Source organism: Ovis canadensis, chromosome 17, assembly GCF_042477335.2.
Source record: "Ovis canadensis isolate MfBH-ARS-UI-01 breed Bighorn chromosome 17, ARS-UI_OviCan_v2, whole genome shotgun sequence".
Classification (NCBI taxonomy): Eukaryota; Metazoa; Chordata; class Mammalia; order Artiodactyla; family Bovidae; genus Ovis; species Ovis canadensis.
Window position 1 is genome coordinate 66,315,825 of NC_091261.1, and position 26,019 is coordinate 66,341,843.

General features: G+C 47.8%; 1 protein-coding gene across 6 annotated transcripts in view; it reads right to left on the bottom strand.

The window, feature by feature from the left end:
* The window catches only part of CCDC60 (coiled-coil domain containing 60), a 163,782-nt gene that overhangs the window by 99,309 nt on the left and 38,454 nt on the right, over positions 1-26,019 (bottom strand). The window contains exon 1 of one of the 6 annotated variants that reach the window (XM_069557941.1): positions 2,932-3,447. The exons of 4 other annotated variants lie outside the window; for them this stretch is intronic. The gene's annotated coding sequence lies outside the window, so the exon portion shown is untranslated. Of the gene's footprint in view, positions 1-2,931; positions 3,448-26,019 lie in introns of those variants that run through there. One more of the 6 variants, XM_069557940.1, reaches the window with a different exon arrangement.

Below are 26,019 nucleotides of genomic sequence, written 5' to 3' on the forward strand. Positions count from 1 at the left end.
GTTGAGCTAGGTGGTCCCAAGATGGCCCTGGGGGGAGGAGTGACAGACACAGAGGGAGAATAAAGGCATATGAATTCAGAGCCCCGAGTCCTTGCCCCTCAGCGGTGTGACCCCAGGCAAGTCACTCCCTCCAGTTACCAGGGCTCTCAGCGGGCAAGCACCTGCCGGGTCTTTATTCAAAAGACATAAGAGGACTAAAAGACACGCTTGGTATGTAGGTCTTTGGAACCAAACACGCCAAGGAAATGTTACTTTCATTGCCACGACATCATGAGGATCTGGCATTTTTACAAAATTAAGTTATAAGTGAAAAAATGTAATTTGAGTGAGATTATGAAAATATTCCCATTTACTCACTAAGGGCAGAGTAAGGCTATCAACTTCAACGCAGTTGGCAATGGTAGCAATGCAGGGATATAACAGTAGGTGGCGCTAGATGCCATAGCTTGCAATCAAGTCCCGGTTCCTCCTAATCTGTCTTTGCCTCCCTGCTCTTGCTTGATAGAAATGGAAATTGGAGGCCACCGACAGTGAGCCCCCATCAGCCCTGGGATTGAGCTGGCCTGCTAGCAGCAAATGTGCTATCCACCCAGTTAAAAAAAAATTCTTTAAAAAGTAAGTACATTAATTTCATAAGCTCTTTTGAAAGACTAAATAGGAGGGGCCAGCAGGCCAGCTGCTGAGCATTAGTAGCCAATGGGAATGTATATGACAGTCTGCCACTCAACCTCCTGAAGGAGATTCAGGGAAGGGGCCCCAGGATGTAACAGCCACCTTGCCAAAGGTGCTTCTGTTTAGTAATGATAACAATGCCTGAATTTTCAGCACCTCCCAAATGTCTGGAAAGATACTAGGCTAGAGATGGCTAATGGGCTCCAAGCTGAATGCTAGCTTCAATCTACCCATTAGAAGCAGTGGCCGCCTATAGCTCCCTGCAGTTGGATCTCTCCAGAAAGGAGTTCTGTGGTTGATCATCAATGTCCGCCATGGTCCCAGGAAGGAAAATCAGCGTCATGACACGTGACTGCCATTCCTTTACCAGGCGCTTTACATACGTTTTCGCATTAAATCTTCACAACCACTCCAAAAGTTGAGGGCCGTAACTATTATTATCCCCATGTTATGGGTGAGGAAACTGAAACCAGATTAATTAAATAACCTGGATGAGGTCACCCAGCTGGTAGGAGTGAAACCGAGCAAGACCCTGTGGGGCTCCTGGGCACAAAAGTCTTTTTGTGTCCCTGGTTTCTTGATTATGGGAAATAGGTTTCATTTGCCTCCAGACCTTCCCTGGATGACAGAGGCCAAACAGCGGCTAATCAGGGAGGAGAGAGAGACAATCAGGAAACAATAGTGTGGCCTTGGGGCAGGGTCCTGGTCCCCCCTCAAGGGATACATGTAACAATAGCTTTGAGCTGTTTTGCAGATATGGAAACCCCACCAGGTGGAAGAAGTTAACTGCATACTGCCCACAAGTATGCAGACCCCAGACCTGTTGGAACCAAAAGGTTGATGATGCTGACTCCTAGAAACCTCATCACCCACCAATCAGAAGAATGTCCACGAACGCATCACACTGTCCTCTTTGAACCACTACCATAAAACTACTCACTACAATCTCCGGGTTGGGACACACAGTTTTGAGGGCATTAGCCTGCTGTGGCCCCCTCTGCCTGGCAAAGCAATAAAGCTACTCTTTTCTACTTCATCCTAAACTGTTTCCGAGACTCAATTCAGTACAGGGGTACAAAGACTGGATTTTGGCTACAGGAGTGAGAATTTGCCATCTAGTTGATCACGGGGCTCTCTGTATTGCTGATCACATCACAACTTACTCCCTTTCTAGAAAACGAAACAAATTCCTTGGGAATTCATTTTGGAGAAAAGAAACAAGTAGTGACCCGAGAAAATCTCCCTCATGTTGTCAATAGCCAGGTGGGCGTATGGGTTGGGTGGGGGGAGGGGATTAAGTCCCCATGTAGCTTCAGTTCTTTTTCTTAACTTGGAAGATGACATCAACATTTTTTGCAAAATCTGGGCAAAGTCCCTGAAGGTCCAAGGAAACCCAGCCTTCCATTGGTTAATATCTGCTTACCTTCCATTTAAGAAGCAGAAGCAGAGTATCTAAGCCAGCGCTGAAAGAGAAAACAGCCAAGATGCAGAAGAGCTTGGGTGGGGCCTCTCCCCTTGGGACGAGGCTTTGTGTGACTCCAGGCCTGCTATGGTATGAACCCTATAGTGCTGTCCACAGGGTGCTATTCAGTTCCAAGGTATATGAACCACATTAAGGAGGCTGGGTGAGGGGCAAGAGTAGCCCCGCTATTTCTTAAATACCTACTGGGAATCAGAAACCAGCTGGGGACATGACTCAGAATGAGACACCATCTCTGCCCTCAAGGAGTTCATGGTCTAGTGGGGAGACTTGTATCAAACAGGCAATTCAACTACAACGCGACAAATGAAGGCACCAAACACGGCTTGGGGGTGGTGAGGGAGACTGTTACCCCAGTTTCAGACTGAACCGAACACAGACAGTGGAAGAAACAGGTTCTCAAACAGCAGGAACCATGAGAAACTGGGTTCTCTTGACATCCCCAAGCTGGAGGAAAGATGCCTAAAGCTTTAATGCTGCCGAGGAACCATGAGAAGCCACTTCAGCAAGATAAGCTTAGAGATGAGGGTCCTCACTATGAACTGAAAATGAAGCCTTGAGTTTTACTTCATTTTTTATTTTAGTTTTTTTTTTGAATAGGTAATATTTTCAAATGATTTTAAAACATACGAGAGGGTATGTAGTTAAAAAGTTATTATTTCCACCTTGTCCTCCAGACATTCATTTCCCTCTCTGGAGATGACTAATGTTATCAAGTTCTTCTGTATCCTTCCAGACAGATTTTATACTTCAGTAAGCAAACACACACACGCACCCACCTGGATGGGACCCTCAGGTCAAAGGCAGTCAGAATATTCCCCTCCACGGTCCCAGAGACTCCCCCCCAGGTGACCTGGGCTGGGCCACAGGCATCGTCAAGACGGGTCTGGCACCTCTCACGATGAGCAGATGTCTGTCCCCAGCTGTCCTCTGAGTGCTGTTTCGCAGCAGTGTGTCCTGGACAAGTGCACCCGATGCTGCACAGGTTCTCTGGTGGGGGCTTTACAACCGTGAAACAGAACTGCAGCTGCGACGCCTCTCACCACCTCTCAGTCCTCGGCGTGCAGAATGCTCTAGAGCTGTGGCTTCAGCCTGAGGATCAGTGGAGGGGGCAGACGGGCCGAGATTCTGCCTATGCTCACAAAGACAGCCAAGCGGCTCCTAGTTAAGATATTAGCTATATATTCAGCTTACCTCTTAGTTAGGTTCCATATTTGTGTTTTGACCACAAAGTTAAAAACCACTGATTTAAGCGGTTATCATGCTTACACTGTAAACTGCATGTTTCCTCTCTCCTCCTTTAAATTCCAGCCTGGCAGTTCGTGCAGGGAGTGTGTGTGACCTTATGACCTGGATCTTTGGTCTCTGGCACACGACAAGGACAGAGAGGTTTCTCGGCTGAGCGAGTGGGTGAATGGGTGAAAACGCAACTGCAACATTTGTTGAGTTTCAACTTTTAGACTCAGCTCACAGACAAAGCCTGGAAAACGGAATTACCAGTCCTGAAGGGAATGCAGGTGTTATCAATCTCGACAATGGAAGAGCAGTAGTAAGACATGAGCAGTCCCAGGGAGGAGTCAGGCTTTTCCTCTTCTATTCTTCAGGGTCAATAGAGCTATGCTACAAGTCTAACAGTTGCTTTTAAAGGTAATTTTTTAAAGAACAGCAAAACTGAGCAAAAGGTGTAGACAGCTCCCTTACCACCCCCCTACCTCTCACCACCACCTCCCCACACCAGGCCCACACGTCCACATTCTCCACCACTAACAACATCCCCACCAGAGCGGTGCACGCCTTACCAGTGATGAACCTACAGTGATACACCATCACCCACAGCCCATCTTTACATTAGGATTCGCTCCTGCTGTGTAGTCCATGGGCTTGCACAGATGTCTAAAGTCATGTGTCTATCATGATCGCATCATATGGAATAGATTCATTGACCTGATAACATACTTTTAAAAGATACAAAATTAACCAGTACCGGAACTATTAAAGTAGCACTGTCCTCCAGGGGATGGGATTCGGAAGTGGGCAGTGAGAGCACAGGGCTAGAAAGAAACTAGATCCTCATCTTTCATAGAAAATCATCACAGCCTTAAATGTATTAACTGAGAAACAGAGATAAAACTTAAATAACTTGGAGGTGCGGATCGCTGGAAACAAGTGTTAGACGAGGCTGCCCGGGGAATGGCATCAAGAGTGAGATGTGGGCCAGGAAGACGGGTTCCTCTTCGGTAAAAGCCTTTCCGTGCTATTTTTTCTTTTTAACTTGTGTATATTAGCTTAAAGAAATTACATAAGGGGACTTCCCTGGTGGTCCAGTGGTTAAGACTCTGCGCTCCCAATGCAAGGGACTTGGGTTCAATCCCTGGTTAGGGAACTAAGATCCCATATGCCACGCAGCACGGCCTAAAAAAAAAATCAAGAATTTCAAAAAAAATCTAGCTTAAAAGAATGTGGGAGCCCTAGTTGGAATTAAAATACAGAGCCCTGGTTTGTTCTCATGAAAATCAACACAACAAGACCATCATATCCGGTCTCATTTCAGAGTCAAGACAAAATTAATTTGGAAAAGAAAATACAGACAGGGAGCAGAGCTAGCAACCTCAGGAAATTCAGGGAAATGTAATTGAGTAAGAATTATCTCCTTAATTACTTCTGACCAAATCAATAACAACGCTAGATGAGAAACCACGGTCGCCACCAATGAGTATCAAGTTAGTGAGAAACTAATTGGGGCTCAGGCTTGTTTAAAAAAGCAAAACATCCTCCTTCTCAGAGTTAGCAAACATGGGCAGGGGGTGGGGATGAGCAGAGAAGGGCGAAGACTGTGGCTGACAGCCTGGGGTGGAGAAAATCAGAAGCTGAACCTGCGTGTGCTTCTCAAATGTGAAAGCCTGAACAAAGAGCGCTTCTCCAAAAAGGCGACAGCATGGATGCCCTTGATGGTGTCAAATGTTCATTTTCACACTTTGCTGGGCCTAAACAGAAAAGAGGCGGGTTGTCGGGCAAATGAGAGGGAAGCGAACCAAACACCACAGAGGTGGGTGAGAGATTATTTTTGTTTTCACAAGATCCTATGCAGGACCTGCAAATAAAACCACCTTGGATGTATCTTTCGGGGAGAAGTAGTCCAGGTTTTTCTGGGACGTAGTGTTCGGGCTGGGGTAAGAGCCTAGCCAGAGGCGAGATTCAAGAGTGCCCATTTGCCTAACCTCGTGCAGACCTACACTGCTCCCGCCAGCGCTGGGGTCTCCTGACAGTTGTCTAGGGCTTTCTAACTCCCTTGCCCACTCTGGGCTTTGCTCCTGGCACTCCAGTCTTTGGAATTGTCAATGAATCGTCCCCATTGTGTAGGACACATTGGATATTCTTTCATTCAGAAAAGGCTTACTGAGCTCCTCTGAGGGGGCCAGCCCAGGACTAGGACAGACACACCCTTTCGGAGTCCCAAGGGGGCAGGTAGGCAACTAAGCAATCTATAACGCCGCGCTATGCAGGCTGTGGCCAGAGTGGGCCTGGGGGCTTCGGGCATGTCTGACTCATCGAGGACAGAGGGGTGGCCAGGGCACGGAGGTAACTTCTTAGTCTAAGGGGGTCTTGAAGTCTAGGAGGGTGTAAGAGAGGAAGGAGAAGGATGGAGTTCCAGGCAGACGTAACAGTACATGAAAAACAGAGGTGGCTGAGAACTTGACACAGAAGATGGTTCAGTCCAAGTGGAGCACAGAAGTGGGGTAGGGGTGCAGAGTAGTGAGGAAGGAGAGGCAGGTATAATAAGCAGAAGCTAGATTTACCTGCGGACTCTTGCTTACCTGAGGCAATTTTCTCTTTTGCTTAGGCCACTTTGAATTGGGTTTTCCTCTCATTTGCAATGAAAAGGATCTTGACCATGATTTTTGTTAGCACATGGCAAGTATTTTGTCTAGATGACCCCAAACAACGCCCAAGGAGAGCTGTATATACTATTTCCCTGTGGCTAAATCACATCCCATGGGAGGTCATTAATTTCAGGATCATCAGAGAGTATCAGCGCTAAGAGACCACCCAGCACAATCTTTTCACCACATGACAGATAAACTTAAAATGGCCAATAGGGACAAACTGAGAGAGAAGCATGGAAACACATACATTACCATGTGTAAAACAGATAGCTAGTGGGAAGCTGCCATATAACACAGGGGGCTCAGCTTGGTGCTCTGTGACGGCCTAGAGGGGTGGGATTGGGGTTGGAGTGCAAGGGAGGTTCAAGAGGGAGGGGACATACGTATCCTTATGTCTGATTACTTTGTTGAACGGGAGAAACACAGCACTGTAAAGCAATTATCCTCCAATTAAAAAATAAATTTTTAAGGAAATGGCTGACATTTATCGAGTGCTTACTAAGTACCAGGCACTGTTGCAAACATTTTTGTGCATTAACTCATTTCACCCTTGCGACACAAGGGTGTGGGATAGGGCTGTCCATCACCTCCCTTATACAGATGTAGAAAATGGAGTTACAGAGAGGTCAAGGGTGCTTCCAGAGTTGCATGACAAGCAGGGGGCAGAGGTGGGGTTCAGATCCAACACGCAGTTTAGTTCCAAAGTCTTTACTCTCCCTGCTCCACTAACAGATGAGCAACCCAAGATCTGGAAAGGCTGAGAATTTTCTGAAGGTCACACAGCAAAGTAGCAGAAGACTCAGGACAAGTATATACAAGCTCTCACTTCTCAACGTGACAGACAAGAGTCATTGGCAAATACGATACCTCTCTGAGCTTTGGGTTCCTCGTGCACAGAGCCTACCTCAGGGTGGTGACAGAGATTCAGTGCTAATGTGTGTCAGGTTCTCAGGATGGGGCCAGGTTTATGGGGTCTTCTCAGTAAATGCTAGCTGTTTGTGTAACTGTTATAATTAATAAGCTGTGCTGTTAATGAAGGTGCAAAATGCAGGTGATCTGCCATGGGACCATGCGCAAGTTGCTGAATTACAGTGGCCGCTGGTCCCCTCAGTAAAATAAGGTTATTATCCGCCCTTTGCTCATGACACCAGAGCATTACGAGCATTAATTAGAAGTTTAATAATGTGCTGTGCTCTTTGATGCTCTATAAACATAGAAATGTGACGGCCGGATATGTATATAATCCCCATCACCGCAGATCTTGAATTGCTTTACTGACGTTAAACAAACGAACAAAAAGAAATCCAGCTTTCCAAAGGCATATAAATCTGAGTTAAATAAAAGAAGACTGGGTTTTTATGATATGCTGACAGGTTAGAAACCCAACAGGACTGGGCATCTGGCCTCAGTGGACTGGCTGCTATGCCAAAGTCTTGGGGATGTAGCAGAGACGCAGATATTGTGGGGCTCTCTCTTCCTCTGGATTTGAGCTCCTTCAGGGCTAAGATGGAAACTTGTCATCACGGATCACAAGCATTGAGTACAGAGTTTGATGTGCACCAAGCACACGATAATCACTAGGTGAAGGGAAGGCTGACTTGATGACTGGGTGGAAGCTGGATGGACAGATGGATGGATGGAATCCTGAACCTCTTGGTGATGGGAGATTCAGTGGGTCTGGCCCCAAATACTTGGGCCAGATGGGGAGTCACATCAGGTACTGGAGAGAAAGTATAAGAAAGTGTACACCAGAAAGTATAACAAATTGGCATCACACAGACCTGCGTTCCTGGCTGAGTGACCTTGGGCTTGGACCGAACCTACCTCTCTTCATCTGAGAATGACAATGATATGACCTAATATCTGTTAGGATGCTCTGAGCTCAAAGCAACAGGCAACTCCATCCACCCTTGCATAAGCAATTAGGAAATTTCCTACTTCACGTAAGAGGGACTCCAGAGTAGAATCCAGGGCTGGCCTTGAAGTTCTGTTGTTTCACTGAGCTTCCCATGGAGTTGGCTGTCCAGAGTCAGCTTCACCCTTAGACATCCTCCTCGTGTGCCTGTAAAATGACTGCTGGTAGCCAGCGGCGTCAAGACTTCTTTCCCAGAAGCCCCTGGCAAATCTACTTCCCTGTCTCACTGGCCCAAGTGGGCTCAGGCTGGCCCATTGTTCGGGCCCATCATTGGCTAGGTAAAACTGCCGTGACTAGACCTGTGCTGCTCAAGCGGCGGCCCATGGACCAACATCATTGCATCACTTGGGAGTGTATCACACTTGCAAATTGATGGGCTGCATACAAGTGAAACAGGACCTGGGGGTGGGGTGGGGTCCAGGAATCCCCATTAGGCACTCTTGGGGATTCTTACACCCAAGCTGGAGAACCACTGGGTTAGACCACTCAGCTGGGATGATGGTCACTGGTGAGTCAACTACAAAATGTAGATGATAATGAACAACCTTAGGGTTGTCATGAAAATATAAATAATAAATATGGAAAGGACCAGTATACAGTAGGCACATAATAACGCTGGGTTTCCTTTTCTTTCTTTCTCTACTGATGTATAAATGCTCCTCTTTCCTTTAATTCTTCCTTTCCCTCCACCTCAAGGTACCAAACATTCTTGTGCTGCTCTGACCTATGGAAACCAACTCGTAGACTATTTCATACTAAAGTGGGAATGGCTAACATATGAGAGCACCTAGCAGCATTTTCCCCTGAAAATTGAGGCCAGGGAGCAGGCAAATCCACTGGGATGCTTGGTCAGTGGTGTAATTTCAGGTATGTACCAAATTTAGGGTGTTGGGGAATGTTTTAGGGTGAGACCAAGCTGCTCCATCCTCAGATTCCACCCTCAACCCAGGTAACCTCCTCCTCTGGCCACAACACAAAGGGGACCAGTTGGTGAGTCAGGATGCCCAGAGGCAGCCAGCCCGGGTGAAGACAGATGAGCACAGGAAGCTGTGGGAAAAGGGAGGGCTGAGGTCGGTCAGGCTGACGGCATCAACCTCCACCCTATCTTCGGTCCTGTGTCTTCAGAGCCTTGTTTATGTCTTTAGGGAGGAACACAGCCTCTCTTGAGGCTCTGATTTCTGGATCTGCTAGTTCCAGGTTCCCTTGGAAGAATACTAATAATTAAGTGGAAAAAACCCTACAAGAATTTTTTTTAAAAAGTTGGGGAGGAGCAAAACCCCACCCAAGCAGATACCAGATGAGATCTGGGCATGGCAGGCTCTCCTGGCAGAGTTTCCTGATTCAACAGCTGGCTCTGCATGTCAGGCTCAAAGGAAAAAAAGAAATTGGGCACTTCTTCCAAGGAACTTTATTTTGAATAAGCTGGAACCGAAAAGGTCCCTTAATCCCCAGAGAGGAAAAGGCTTCCTTTGAACAGATGGGAGGGCAAAAGAAATGTTAGCAGAGAGAAGGGCATTAATTAAGTTGGAGCCCCGGCCCCTCACTTGACAGACGGATGCCCTTCTGGGTCTTGTGTGCATCTCGTTTAAGTCCCCTGCAGGCTGGGGGGATGACCCCAGTTTGTCATCCAGGCCAGAGCTGGTTCTTTATCCCATGCTAGGGACATGGAGACTTTCTCTGGGAGTGGGATAAATTGGGGCTACTTGAATTGATGTCATTTCCATACCCCATTCCAGCAATCCCATATATATAGGAATATATATATAAATACTTTTTAATGGAGGCATTTTAAAATTATCATTTTTTAAGACTTTTTAAAAAATGTGGACCATTTTTAAAGTCTTTATTGAATTTGTTACAATATTCCTTCTGTGTTATGTTTTGGCTTTTTGGCCATAATGCATGATCTTGGGTCCCTGACCAGGGGTTGAACCTGCACCTCCTGCATTGCAAGGCAAAGTCTTCACCACCAGACCACCAGGCAAGTCTCTAAAATTATTACTATTATTTGCTTAGAAACTGCCTTTGGCATCATTTGGCCCTGGATTCCAATTCATTGCTGTGTGACCCTGGGCAAGTTATAACCTCTTGGAGAATCAGTGTCCTCACGTGTGAAAGGAGGACATCCATAATACGGCTTTTCTTTTTAGGGATGTTGTGAGAATCACAGCTAATGAATTCAAGGCATTTCACAGAGCACCCAGCATTTAACGCGTGCTCTGTAAATGCTGGCTATTAAGACGATTATGAGTTCTGCCAATAAGCTTCTCAGCTCAAGGCCCTGTCTAAATGAGACCAGGAAGAGCGAGTGTGCATTAAAACAATCTTAAGAATAGAGATGGGTCCTTGAGACAAACTGTCTGGCTTTAAGATGCTGGTTCCACCAGGTAATGGCATCTGTGACCACACCTCTCAGTAAACAGAGGAAAAGCGGATGATTTGGCCTTTAAGGTCCCTTCCACGGGGCTTGCTGCGTCATTACGTGTCCCTTCCCCGTGGTCACAGACCCACGTGAGCAAGTCCCCTGGGTGGCGGTGGGTCCTTCTGCTGCTGCCAACATCCAGGTCCCCTGCTCTCTTTGCAGGACTGGCTTCCCAGCTAGTCCTGCAGGCTCCCACTGACATTCCTGCCTCTTTATGATCTACATACAGTGGGTTTAACAGCATCATCCCCAAAATTTACACCCATGTGAAACTTCACAACGAGACCTCATTCAGAAAGAGGGTCTTTGCAGATGCAATTAGTTAAGATAAAGTCTTACCGGATGAGGGCTGCCCAGGTGGCACTAGCGGTGAAGACCCTGCCTGCCAATGCAGGTTAGATATGAGATGCGGGTTCGATCCCTAAGTAGGGAAGATCCCCTGGAGGAGGGCAAAGCAACCTACTCCAGTATTCTTGCCTGGAGAATCCCACGGACAGAGGAGCCTGGCAGGCTACAGTTCACTGGGTCGCCAAGAGCTGGACACGACTAAAGTTACTTAGCGTGTGCACACATACACACACACGTGTGCATACTGGATGTGCGTGGGCCCTACATCCAACGACTGGTGTTCTTCTAAGAAGAGGAGAGGACAGCAGAGGAGGCCATATGGAGATGGAGGTGGGGCTGAAGGGAACCATCTACAACCCAGGGAGCACTGAGGACTGCCAGAGGTCAGCAGGGGCTGTAGCAAGGAGCCAGGAGGGAGCCTCCACAAGGAGCCAAGCTTGCCCAACTGGCCTAGATTTTGAGCTTCTGAATTCCTGAACTGTGAGAGAACCAACTTCTATCATTTGAAGTCACCCGGTTTGCGATAATTTGTTACAAGGGCTCTAGGAAACTACCCGCCATCTTTCCATAAAACAAATGTCTCTACCACTCTCCTCAGTGGCCTCAAAGCAGAGTCCCAATTCTTTGGGGTTACTCCATCGAGTCTCTCATGCCTGCATCTGCTGGTACACACACCCCGTACTCCCGTCTAAACACCTCGGAAACGTGTGTACTCCTGGGACATGTCATGTCTCCTGCAGGAGAGGCCCTTCCTCTCCTCTCCCACTTGGAACACTCCTGCTCATCCTTCCAGGCCCAATTTACATATCACCACCACCATGAAGCCTTCCCCAACACACCCTCTTCTATTCTCCTTCCACTGGCCAAGCTAGTTCCCACAGCATAAAGCCTCCCTCCCTTGAACACTGAGTTCACACACTAATGCCATTTGTTTGATGCAGCCACGCTTATACTAGTTGTGAGCTCTGAGATCAGATGGTCTTATCTTTGTAAGGGATTGATACATGATTGTTGATTGACTAAATAACTCTTCGGAATGGATACTGAAAGATGGAGGGAACTGATACCATTGACTAGGAGATGAGAAGGCGAGAGGTGGCAGAATATATGCAAAGATGGCCAGGACATGAAGGGTCAAGATGATAACTTTTCCTAATCAGTCTTGGGGAGGCCAGTTGCCCACGTTGCCATGTGCGCCATGATGGGGTCACCCATGAGAAGTACTGTTCTCTGTAGAGCCAGAAGCCTTCCCATTCTGGGTGCCTTTGCAAAGTGCCTTTGTCGGGGGGTGGGCACAGTCTGGAGGCAAGCAGCAAGGAGTGTGGTCCTCACATGGACTACAACTTGGTGGGTGGATGCTAAGGGCATGGACCCCTCTCATCATGAGTCATCCCCTGCTTCATGACAGACAGACTGAACCAGAGGAGATGCACTTATGAAGCCAAAGGGGACACTTAAGAAGCGGAGGGGACAAGTGGCCAGAGGGTGGACATCAGCAAGAGGCTGACATTGGCTTCAAATCCTCGGTCTTCTACTGCTGGGTGGAGTGAGCGTGGACAAGTCTTCTATCTTCTCTGTTCTCACCTCTGACATGGTGAAGAAGCTCATAGCAAGGCCTGCCTTGCAGTGTGGCTGTGCCATGAGACACTGTATGTGAAGTGCCTGGCCTGTGACACTGCTGGTGAATGGTATCCCTCTCTTTTTTTTGGTCTGGAAGGAGTATTATTAATTTAACAAATATTTTCTGAGGTCCTATAAAGGGTCTGTCATCCTTCTAGGATCTTGGTGGCTAAAAAATTGTTTCAACTCGAGATATTCAGGGCTGTTAAACACTGTTTTTTGAGATCAAAGAAGGTGTGCAAACACTCTCTTCCCGAAGGTACTTGATGTCTGATGGCTTCATTGTGGTCTGACTGGACCAGAAAGGCCATCTGCCCCTCTGTTATCCTGTCTGCACCTCTGAGGGGAGTTCTGGGAAATGAGCCCTTATTTCCTTGCTGGATCCCTTTGCTGAAGATGCCACACAGGAGCAGGGAGCTACCCGACTCAGCTTTCTCTCCCCCACTGAAATCCGCCCAGGTGGGAACCCAGGCACCACTTTGAAGGCTCTTTTCTAAACCACCAGGAGAAAATTCCATTTGCAAAACTTTCCTTCTGACTTGCCTCTCTGAAGGCAAGTTGATTTACCATGTTTGTATTTGTTCAAGGTACATTTCCAAAGTCGCTTACTGCAGCTACGTTTTAAAAATATAAACATTCTCCCGATTTCAATGCAGGTACAAATCCCCAGGATGTACATTTTTGAGCCCGTGGTGTAGGTGGAGACTCAGACAAAATAGATACTATTTGGGAGTAGGGGAAGCAGAGCAAGGAATCATTTGGCGGAGACAGAGAATGACTGCAGGAACTATAAAATGAGAAACGTGCTGTGGAATCTGCAACACTGTTGCGGAAGGCATTTCCCCCTCCTCTGCGTCAAGGGAAAACATACCCCATATTTCCTGTACTATGAGCCTAATCTTTGAAATGGCCCAAATCGCATTTCAACGAACACACGTGATTGTTTGTCTAACTAGAGGTTTAATGACCCGTAAAATGTATCATTGGCACCTGGCAACCCTCAAACTCTTTTACACAGCACCTGCATCTCACACCATGAGGGCTGGGGTTGTGGGGTGTTCAGCTTGGTTTTCTTTAGGAGACAAAGTCAAATATCTGAGAGAGAGAAATTCTGCACAAACGTGCAGTCTGTGTGTTGTAACTGAGCATCATTAAAGAGCATGGGTGGCTGTGGCATTCTCTTGTTGACTGACTGACTGATTCACCCATTCATCCAAAAATATATACTGAGCACCATTATGTCCCAGGCTGTGTGCTACAGAGCTTGGTTTTAGGGATGACAAGGATAATATCAGTCATACTTTACTGAGTGCTTGCTATGTGGCCCGTGTTGAGCTGAACTTGGCCTGGATTTCCCTATTCAGTTCTACCACCATCCCATAAGGTAAGGAGAACCACTATGATCACCATTCTGCCAAGACTAATCAGCCTCGATTCCAAATTCCCAAGGAAGAATCTGATTGGCCCGGCTGGGGTCATGTGTCCACCCCTGCTCACAGCTGGACAAAGAGGGTGGAGCTGTGTCACAGCAAGCTCGATGCAGTGCAGCAGAAAGGTAGTTCTCAGAGAAGTGAGGTCTCTGGGAGCAGCTACCTTCCTCCATGTATACTCGTCTGCAGACACTGGATGTGGCGAGAGGCCTTCAAAGGGCTGGGAGGAGACTTAGGTCCTGGGACCACTCTTAAGATGCCCCACTGTACCTTCTGCCACTGAACTACAGGACATCTCTATTCTAGGATAAATTCCCCATTTTGATCAAGTTTCTCTGGAAGCGTTTGTGTCATGGATGACCAAGAGGGCTTGGGTTAGCTGTCCCTGAAGTCACAGATTTCTCAGTATTTCCAGGGCGCTGTCCTGAGCTTTGGCCTCTGTCTTTTGCAATGCTGTGCCCTGCAGCGGGGAGAAGTAGGAGACCACACAGGTTTTGAGCCACCCACTGGCACACTGTTGTGGGACCCCACGGTCAAAGGCTTCCAGGGGTGGCAACCCCAGGCTGAGCAATTTCCCAGGGTTCAGGAGGAAGAAAAAGACACCAGACCTTCACTTATTCTAATGCAGAAAAGCTCCTTCAATCTACATGTCAACATTCTCTTAGCTTTCTCCAGGGGTATCAACCACAGCAACAATAGAAACAAAGATGACGGCTCTCACGTACTGACTTGCGCTTCGCGCCGGAGCCCACACCACACGCGTTACACTCACTCTCCAACAGGACATTCACAGCAGCCTTTTGGGTCAGGATTCTTATTGCTGTCATTGTACAGAGGCAGGAAGCAGGGCTCTGAATGGTTAAGTAATTTGCCCAAAGTCACACAGCTATGAAGTCTGGGATTTGATATTCCAATCTCAGATCAGTCTGAGACTAGATTCCAAGCTCCAGCACTTTCATCCAAGCCTGAGGCACTGATCTGTTCTCTGGCATTCCAACAATTTGATGGTTACTATCCAAGAACTCAGGTTTATAGCTCAGAGTATCTATAAATCCTGAAAGTACCTCGACAGAACACACATTGGAACAGCTGCTATGGAAAACATACGATGGCTCCCTAAAAAAAATTAAATCCAGAATTACCACATGATCCTGCAATTCCGCTTCTGGGTAGATACTCAAAAGAAGCTTTTATACCCATGAAGTTTATAGTCTTGTTAGGAGACAAAGATATTACACAAACATTGATTTAGTTACTATGGTAAGTAAGTACCACAATGGAAAAGCCTAGTAAGCACAGCAAACAGTGTTACTGAGGGGCATTTGGAGGGAGAATTAGGGAAGGTTCCTTGGGGGAGGTGGTGTTTAAACTGAGATCCAAGCAGTGATAAAAGTGTCTTTAGTGAGGGAGTGTTCTGGTAGCAGAAGCAGCTTGTGCAGGTGTTTGGAGGTAGGAGGATGTTGAACCTGTTTAAGACACTATAGCCTAGTCCCTTGAATAGAGACCGGCATTATTGCAACAGTGTAACAGTGAGACATCAAGAGCCCCCTTCCCTTAGATCAGAGGTGTTTGATGACTCGTTTGTCTTACACTTATGAAAATAAGTACAGTCATAGACTAAACAGAGGCATTTCTCTATGGAGAGTCTAATTCGTGTATGTGGCCACTTACCAGGTGGGATTGGGATGTTCTCCTTGGTACAGAGAAGAGAAAAGCATCTTCACATTTCGCATTTTCCATTTAGTTTGTAAGCCCCCAACCCCTAACACGAATGGGAGCAACACCACTGTCCCAAACAAGTGGCAAGCTCACTGTGTGAGGTGGAAGACTCCACTCCCCCAAGATGCACTGGCCCTGGATCTCAGACCCACTCTTGTCTGTAGTGCCCTTCCTTTTTCCATTCTATTCTACTTGTTTTCCAAGTCTGCCTAGGTCACTGCCACTTTATGAGCACAAGTCGCATATTTGGGAGGAGACCCCAGAACGCACAGTGAGGGATGAGACCAGGAGAGGAGAGCCTGTAACGAGAAAGCAGGTTACCACTGTGGCCACCCAGGGCTCATCCTGCTGGGACCAATGGGGAACAGGACAGAGTAGGGCTCAGCAAACTTGTCTGGAAAGGACCACACAGTAGCTACTTTAGTTTTTGCAGGGTATGCGGTCTATTGCACAACACGACATAGGAGAGCAGTCACAGGCAATACGCATCCTGTGTCAACTAGTGGGTGTCACTGTTTTCCAATGAAACTATTCATAACAGCAGGCGATGGGCTGGATTCAGCTGCAGAGATGTTGTCTGTCGATTCCTGACACAGAATGGGCCTCGGAGTTGTATCTCAGGGCAGTGCAGCCAGGGACTTATCCACAGACATTGGTCTGCCACTAGAGGGGGGCTGCTCTGGAGGGCATCACCTTCCTGCCCCTTCTGGACTGCCCCAGACCCAAGACAGAGAGCCAGAGATGCTGCTGTAGGAAGTTGTGGATGTGTGTGAGCCTGGGAAGAGTCAAGGGGAGACGGAGAACACTAATGCACCTGCTACCCTCCCCACTGGCCATGTGAGGCCTTCTGACCATAAGGAAAACAAGGCTCAGCGAGGTGAAGTGATGGGCCTCAGGTCACATAGCTCAGAAGCAGTCATGGTCAAAACAGAGCCGGTCCCTATGCTATCTGTGAATTGTGAGACTCTGAAGGCGGATTTTTTTTTTTTTAATGTGGTGTTTAAAAATCACATTTTAACATCTGTCAAGGCACTTCTGTTCTGAAGCACAGAGTTTGGAAAGCATGTCATCATAACCTTTTCCTTGAAATGGGATTTCTTCCTTTGTTTTGTGAACTGTTATAGAAACCCTTGAGAATCCAAGGAAGAACAGAGATAGACGATCTAAGTGTTCTTCATTCTTAACAACCTTTTAAAATTGCTTGATTGTGTGTGTTCAGAATGTATAAGTCGTACTGCTGCAAATCAAGAAAAACACAGCACACTATCCGGTAGAAAATAAGTGATTCAAAAGGTAATCCTCAGAAAAGAAAACACAAATGGACCACAAGTATACAGACATCTGACCATCACTTAGGAATCAGGTAAATGCAGGAAGGCCATGATGAGATACTCTCTTTGACCATCATACTGGCAAAAGTTTAAACATCTTATTTAGAGTCGGTGAATATGTGGGGAAATTGTACTCAGTACCACTGGCAGGCTGCAAGCTGGAACATGTTTTCTGGAGAGTGAAAGTGAAAGCTGCTCAGTCGTGTCCAACTCTTTGCGACCCCATGGACTGTAGTTCATGGAATTCTCCAGGCCAGAATACTGGAGTGGGTAGCCTTTCCCTTCTCCAGGGGATCTTCCCACCCCAGGGATTGAACCCAGCTCTCCCACATTGCAGGTGGATTCTTTACCAGCTAATCCACAAGGGAAGTAAGTGGGTAGCCTATCCCTTCACCAATGGATCTTCCTGACCAAGGAATTGAACCAGGGTCTCCTGTATGGCAGGCGGATTCTTTACCAATTGAGCTATCAGGGAATTGATTAATAAAATCCATGTTCTCTCCCTTCTTCTTCCAAGCCCCTGAGGAACAGTCGTAATGGTCCAGGCCAGTCACGGCGGCTCCATTTCCCTCACCAGTAACTGGTGTATGTGGGACCAGAGGGAGCTGAAGATATGGCTGCACATGTCGCCGAGGCCGTCTCCAGCCATCCTGTGACTAAGGGGGAGGCATTCCCAACTCACTAAGGGTGGCAGAGAAAGCACCTGGATCCACGATGATGGCTTCATACCCCAGAGCTAACCATCTTTGGAATGGACCCTCATCTGACTTCTCATTAACATGAGAAAATAAAGCCCTTGTTGTTTGGCCATTGGAGTCTTCTTTTCCTTGAAGCCCAGAGTATCTTAATTGATATAACTGCCTCTTCCATAGAGAAACAGTGGCTCATATGTCCAGATAGTCAATGCACCAGCATTTTATTGTTAGCACCACGTACCATGATGACATATTAGGGGTAACCAGAGTATGCATCGGCAGGGACCTAGGGAAATAAATTATGGGTCGGTAACACTACCGAATTCCAAGCAGCCAATAAAAACAATAAAGTTAGTCTTTATACTCTGGATCCACCATGCAAAGATCTCCAAGATACATTAAGTTTTAAAAAGTTCTGAAACTATACATATGGGAGAACCCCATTTATGACAGGCAAAATAATCCTCAAAACAAAACCTGTGTAAAGATTCATAAATATTTACAGTCATACCTATACAGAAAGTAGATGGAGGTAGCCACACCACATACATAAAAATATTGATCTCCAGCTGGAGACAGACAGAAGGTGATACTTAAAGGAGACTTCTACTTTTTGAATGCTTTTTCCGGCAATACTAGTGAATTTTATTTATGACCTCTGCCATAAAAATTAAAGTGCAGAAAACATCCCACATGCTCATTATAGAAAAATGTGGCAGAATGTAAGTTTTGTTCAGACCATGCAAGCCAGAAGTCTTTTTTTTTTTTTCCCTTAAACCACGATTTCAGGCTTCCTGGGAACAAAGAGGAACTTCTCATCAGGCCCTCAAATGTTTACCTTGTATGCAGCACAATGACTTGGGCAGAGTTCAGTGTTTTTAATCAAAAGCTGCTTGTCCAGTGGGTAATGCCAGTATAAACAAAGCTCTGTGGGACTGGGTTTGGGAGGTGGAAGGACTTCATCATTTGTACGCAGGCTTTTTTTTTTTTTTTTTTTGGTTTTGCCGTGTGGCATGTGAGATCTTAGTTCCCTGACCAGGGATGGAACCCGGGGTCCCTGGAAGCATGGAGTCTTAACCCCTGGACAACCAGGGAAGTCCCCAGGGCTGCACCATTTGTGTTGGGTGGGTGTGTGTGGGCGTGTGTGTGTGGGTGGCTGGCTGGCTGGCTGGCTGGCTGGGTGTGGGTGTGGGTGTGTGTGTGTAAGAGACACAGAAAGAGAGAGAGGAGGAGAGGGAGAGAAAGGGCAGTGGGTGGTCTGCTGTCCACATGATTCTGGAGAATTCTCTACACAGAGACCCAGCCTGTGTCGCCCTGCACCAGCCCTCCTCCTGCAGCCGCTTAGCACCATGTGAATCTGACTTTCCACAGGCGAGAGGATTCCTGGGATGCTCAGACGGTCATGACAGTGTTGTGGGCCTGGGCTGAGTGACGACTGCCTTTCGTTGTGGCCTATGTTGGTCGGGCCCCGTTTCCTGGGTTGGGCACCATTTGTCTCAAGGTTGCTGTCATCCTGCTAGGAAGGTACTGTCTTCTCTGACAGCGTCGTTCCTACGAAATGCTGCAGGGAGAATCCTGCATGGTCTCCAGGGTGGAATGCCGCCAGCCAGCCACCACGCCCAACAGCCCGTGAACGGTGGTTCCGGAGGACTCGTGCCTCTGCTGCCACTGCACCAAGTCTCCCTAGACTGACTCGCTTTGTTGCTCCTGCGACTGCCCCACGCTTTCCAGGCCAAGTAGCGCCCACCAGTGCTAACTCAGGAGATGAGGTCTGGCCGACAGGTGTCCAAGGAAAGAATGGTGGAGGGAATATCTGATTTTCTGGAAATCAAAAAGGAGGCTTCTCTAAGTGTTTCACTTATTTCCTACCCCACCCCATTCCCAGCGAGAGAGAAAAGCAAAACTTTTCAGAGTCTTAACTGTTGTCTCTGAAATAAAGGGTGGGCAGTGGGGGTGATGTGGGGTTCTGCTCAGCAGGAAAGGATGAGGTGGGAGGGATAGTCCTGGTGACCAGTTTCCAACAACTGCGCTATAACTGAATAAAGAAGATACCAGTGAGCCTTTGACAAAGCACCAGGAAAAACCAAGAGCCTGTCCCCACTTTGGGGCTCCAGAATTCATACATTCAAGTTCACTGGAAACTATCATAACACTGTTAATCAGCTATACTCCAATACAAAATAAAAAGGTAAAACAAATTCCCATAAAAAAGAAATAAAACTCACATATACTACCAAAAAAAAAAAAAAGCATTCATTCATTCAATAAGTATTAATAGTTGCTCTGCCCAAGGCACTAGAGGGCCACCAAGCAACAAACCAAGCAAAGTTGCAAATCCTAGCGGGGCTCCCAGTAGGAAAGATGGTGCACTCATATTGGAATTTGAGGGATGGTAAATAAAGGGACTGTTTACAAAGGTGTGGGCAGGACGCAAAGACACCTACCAGGGCAGGGGCAGCAGGGAGCCTCTCTGAGATGTGAGAAGGGGCAGAGCAAGGGAACAGTGACCAGAACCCAAGCGCGCGGCTATACAATGATTCATGACCCACCACATCAGCAGGACAGGAAGGAGACCAAGAACAGTACTCTGGCCAGTCCCTTTCCCTGCCCTTTGAGCTCCTAATGGTGCCTCCTGTTGGTTGAATCCAACCAAGGCTGCTCATTGATGCCAATGGTGCATCACCCACCCTGGGGCACGTAGTAGGCAGGGAGGAGGGGGGTGGCCAGTGAACCTGGAGATGCAGGTGGAGTCTTTCCAGCACGGTCCCTCCTCTCGTGGAGCTTATTATATTCTACCTAGGGAGACACTCAATAGCTCTCAAACATAATGTCTCCAGGACCTTCATATGTTCAAGCAGCAGCACCTTTGTGCAAATTAGACAGAGACACCCTCTCTCTGAACAGATGCAGCCCCTTGCCAGGGCATGTGGTAAGTACGTGCAGCGCTGTCTGGGTATCAGCTTTCCTTTTGGGTCCGGGCTTGTGTGGGAGTCAGTGAACAAAACATGATACCCCTGAATGTCAAGAAGTTACGGCTTCATACATTAATAAAATCAGAGGAGAGTGACAGAGCATGCGAGGTGAGGGGAGACAGTGGGGACTGCGTCTATGTTTGATGTCTCACTGCTCCCAGGTCCCTCTGCCTTCCTGTCGGCTTTGCTGCCAGCCAGGGCCACTGCGATGGCCCAGGACAGGCAGCTTTTCTAGAGCTCTGGCTTGTGTCACACTGGTGACATGATACAAACAGAGCTGATGAGGGGCCTCCAAGGAAGTCCTAACAGGCTGCTTGCCCAGAGTCAGCCCCCTGCACCCCCCTCACAAGGCAGGCAGAAGCCAGGGCGAGTCCCAGGCTGGAGCCAGCCACTGGTGGGAGCCGCCTGGAGCTGCCAGGGGACGGTTCGGCTGTCTCTTCCCAGCTCCGGCTCCCTGAACTGTAATGAGCAATTTGTCTTTCAGCCTTGATCTGCTGTCGGCAGGGCTGACACCGACTCCGAGCATTAATTTCTTCTCGAATTGTCTTACACTGCAGCCAACAGAGGGGTGAAAAACAGAGTGGGATTTGCCAGATGTAGAAACCCATCACCAGCTGCTTTTATTAGTGGTAAAGCAGGAGTTGGAGAGGAGGCCTGAGCTGCGGTCCTTTATGTAAGAATCAGATGCTGGATCCCCAGTGAAGCATTGTTCATCCTGCAGCCATGTGTTTGGCACTTCTCTCCCATTTCTCTTGCTTGTCTGAACACCGTCTTTGCTTTGTCTCTTTAAAGAGGCCAGACAAAGATATGATGAAAAAACCTATGGACACCCCTCATCTTCTCATCTGCCCATAACATACTCACGCATCTCACAAACATGCCCTCTTGATAGTGCTTGTCATTTTTAGATTGCATTTTACTGGAGGAATCTGTGGTTGGAAGAACCAGAAACACATTCATCCAACGCCAGTGGCTGGGGGGAAATGGAATCCAATGAGTGGGAAGGCTCAGCTCCTTGCTCTGTCTCTTGAGCTCGTCAAAAAAGACGTGGGCCCTCACACGTGCTATTTCTCTGCACGTCTGCTGCTTTATTTCTCTCTGCATCCTGGCTCCCTCTGCTCCCTTTTTACAGAGCCCATAATAGCGGTGCCAAACTGGTGCTTCCAGCCCCAGCATTTCTCATCTCACAGAGTAAGGACTCTGTGGCCACCTGGATCAGTATCCAGAGTCCAAATTCCCACCAAACCTGACTGGTGCAGCTTGTATCAGATGCTGTCCTTTGGTCCAATCATCTGTGCCATGGAGGGAGGGGCTACGTGGTATGTGGAAACAGGGAATGTGGCTGGAGCCAGAATGACTTCTCTAGAACTGCCATAAAGAGATGCTGTGCTGGCAAAAGGAGATTTGGATTTAAACTGTTATTCGTGAAACCACCTCCAGACCTGTGGCCTTCAGCAAGTTACATAATTACATAATTTCTCTAAGCCTCATGTCTTCATCTGGCAAATGGGAGTCGTAAGACTTCCCTCGTGGTATTTTTGGGTGGGCTGAATGAGTCGAGTGATGTCTGAACGTGGTTAACGTAGGTCGCACGTGGGAAATGCCTGCTAAGTGTTACTTGGCGGGACACACTCCATCCCCTGGGCCCTCTGCCACTTCAGCTGCTGCGGTGGGGACAGGTCCCCTGCACAGTGACACTGCCCCACCTCCAGCACCTGCCTGTCCTCAGTTCTGCCTCAGGTCCTCTCTCCACAGCCCCAGGAGCCAGCTGAGCCCACAGTGCAGATTCACACCAAATTCAGACCAGATTCAACACAGTCAGAGTTAACACCTGTGGGACAACCCCCAACCCACGGTGGATGAGGCGAGTGGATGGCTCCGGCCATTCCTCTGCACTGGTTGCCCTGAGGGTTCCCCAAACTGGGCCCCTGTGTGGGTCTGTCATCATCTTCTCCCTGCCCCCCACTCCTCAATTCCTTCCTCCAGGAATCACCTTCCAAATAATCTCCCTGCCCCCAAGTCCTTGTCTTAGGCTCTGCTTTTGCAGAAAACAAAATCAAAGCACATACACAGTGTGCTAGCTGGTCCACCAACCCAGGAGCAGGGTCTAGCGCCATCCCCACCCGCAAGAAGAGCTTCGACAACACGGCTAACAGGCTGGCCCGGAGCAGTTCCTCCATGCACAGACCTCGACCGTCAGAGGAATGGCCCATGGGAGAGGAGACACAGTTCCCATGGGGCTGGGGCATTTTCACCTGCCTCATGGCCCAGGGGAGAAAGAAAGTTTCCTATTGGAATTGGAGGGTGAGAGGCGAGCCAGTCACAGCTTGGTGGCCCAGCATTTCTGGAGAAGCAGAAATATGATCATAGTGTTGTTCAGAATGCTTCTAAGGCATTTTTGTAACAGAGACCTCGTAGCCCACCTGAGTGCACCTCTCCATGCCCAGCTCCCACTGCTCCCCCTCCCCCTCTCTGCTCATGCATTCATTCACTTATTCACACGTTACTGAATACACAGGATGGGCCAGTCCTCCCGTGCAGCCCCTCCTGGACCTCTTGGAGTCCCTCCTCCTTTCTCAGGCCTCAGAGCCTTCACAGCCTTTATTCTGCCTGCAGAGAACGCTTTTCCCTCTACCCCCTCAGCGGCTAGGTGCTTCCACAGCACTCTGCACCCTCTGTCACCCTCCTCTGTCACACCCTCCACAGTGGTGAGCGCTCGCTGGGCACAAAGAGGGCAGAGATGGCGCCGTCCTGCTTCCCGCCGACCCACGATGACCACTGTGCTTCCTGGCGTGCAGCAGGGCAGTGGGCAATGTCTGCTCCGTGGGTACACGCCGCAAAGGGGGCTGGAACATACGCAGCCCTGCCTCGTGGTCAAACACAACAGACTGCTACTGAGCTTGTTCACTGATGTATTTCTTAATGACTGAATATCGGCAAGAGAAAAAGAACTGGGCTAAAGTACCAGAAAACCGGCTCTAAGTTTGCTGAGGAGGACGAAGGGTGTGCGTTTGTCTAGAGGACGGTTAAGCAGGGTCTCTGCCTCTCTGTCTCTCTCTCTCACGCACACTCTTGGTCGCTAGTGATAAGGATGGAAGATCATGAGGCGGTGCCAGCTGCCTGCAGACAGCCTGCCTGCTCTGTGCTCACTGGCACATTCTTCCGACGATTTCTCAGGCCTTTTCTCAGAGGCTCTCTGGTTACAGCGTGGACAGCCCTCCTTGTCACCTGCTTCAGCCTCCTACTGCAGGTCTGTGGGTTTGAGAGCGGCACTCCTTGTCAGGGACTAAGAGTGCGGCTCACAGATCTGCTCAGAGGTCTGGCCTCTGGCTCACTGGCTGGATGACTCTGAGAGAGTGACTTAACCTCTCTGAGCTGCAGCTAACTGTGTGGAGAAAGGGGTGGGAAGAGCTGATGCCTGTAGGACTGCTGTGAGGTGTGGGTGAGAAGATGCACGCAGAGCTCTCAGCCTGGTGCCTGGTTCCTGGTACCGAGCAGGGCCATGGCCTACAGCAGCTCACGTCAGCTACCACCGAGTCTGAATGTCAGGACATCACACAGAGAAGCTGGTTTCTGAAGGGCATAGAGCGGGAGCTGCAGGATGTAACTCCAGGCACCATATGCACAGAAACCCATTATCCTGCCACTTTCACTGGGTACCTGCAACCTCACTTCCTCCTGTATGAGCGGAATAGCTTTAACAGGAGAAATGTTGACACATCAAGGGCAGAATTAGACCTTCAGGGACATTACAGCTCAATTCATCACTAAGGCTCAAAAGTCCATGATAATTATTGAAAAGTGAGCCAAAGATAGGGCAAGAGTAGAAACAGGAAATCTTGAGGATAGGGAGGGAGGAGATGGGGTTTGGTTCAATGGGAAAGCAGTATAGAAAATATACTTAATTTTAAAATGGTGCCGGTAAGGAGGAAGACAAAACAATCCTGTTTTATTTGAATGGTGCATCTCACTGATGACAGTTAACAGTAGTGATGCCTTGTGAAGTGGTGACCTCTCTGATGGGATGTATTCAAGTAAAGTCTGCCTGATCTAGGCTACATCTGGGGTCCTCATACTTTGGTCATTTGCAAACCACCTTCAGGGTATTTGTCATCTCTCTGCACCACCTGCATTCTTAATTACTGAATAATTAAATGGGCTCATTTAAAAACACAGTAAAAAGAAAACTTGATATCAGCCCTGTAAGTGGAAAGTCGCTACTGCCTGTCTCAAACAGAAGGTAACCATAAAAGTAAATACGATGAAACAAAATAACGTTATTCAATCAGAGCTTGCAAGGTTGTCTGCTCAAGGCTCTGAGTTTGGGGGGCCTGCCCTCTTCTGGTTAAAAGGGAGAGTTACAAGGGTTAGAGAGGGGTTACAGACTCAAGGAGCACTAAACTGAGACTTTCTCTTCTGCATAATACAAAAGGACAGAGGAGAATTGAATAAAGACGACCTTTTCCACTATGTCATTTCATGTTTTAGTCTGTGCAACACGGAAAACTCATCTCACGGTTAGTGGCACCTGTCTTACCCTCAGGGGAGAAGGCTTCCAGGAGAAGCATTCCAGCACCAGATCTGAGGCTGGGTAAGAGAAGATCTAAAATCCATTCCGGCTCTTGAGATTTTATGAGCTCATCATATCATTGATGATGAGTTTCCTACCCAGTAGTGCTGATAAATTAAACAATCTGTTCTCCAGCGAGACAACAAAACAAAACCTTGACTTGAAGCCTTTGCCCATTCCTATGGTGTAAATACTTCCCCCATGGCTGATTTCCAGCTACTTTCAAGATGTCACTGAATGCAGATTTCTGGGAGAAGATGAGGACAATAGGCTCTGGGAACCTGGATGAGCTGGAGCCAGCACGCAACATTTCCACCCACTGTGGTTGTCCCCTTAAGGATATAAAATAAACAGCATCCAAAATATTCAGTTCCAATAGAGGACACCTCAGAGATAGTGCAGGTTCCGTTCCAGACCACTGCAATAAAGCAAGTCACATGATTTCTTGGTTTCCCAGTGCATGTGAAAGTAGTGTTTATAGTATAAGTGTGCAACAGCAATGTCTTAAAAAACCAATGTACATACCTTAACTGAAAATTACTTTACTGCTAAGAAAAAATGCTAACCATTATCTAAACCTTCAGTGATTTGCAATCTTTTTGTAACAGTAACACCAGAGGTCACTGATCACAGATCACCACAACAAATACAGTAAGGATGAAAAAGTTTGACATATTGCCAAAATGAGACAGACACAGAGGGAGCGAATGCGATGGTGCCAGCAGACTTGTCTTGGGTGGCCAGAAACATTTAATTTGTAAAAAACTACAATGCCTGTCAAGTACAATAAAGCAAAGAGCAATAAAGTGAGGTGTGCCTGTACTTAGAAACCTAAGTGCTTCTGAGACACCTGGCCCTCTCCTAGGACCTGTGTGTATGGGAGGCATGGACTAGACTTCCCGCAGTTCCACTCCATGATCGGATTCCTTTTACGAGCGCTTCAGAAGTACCCTCCTGCCTG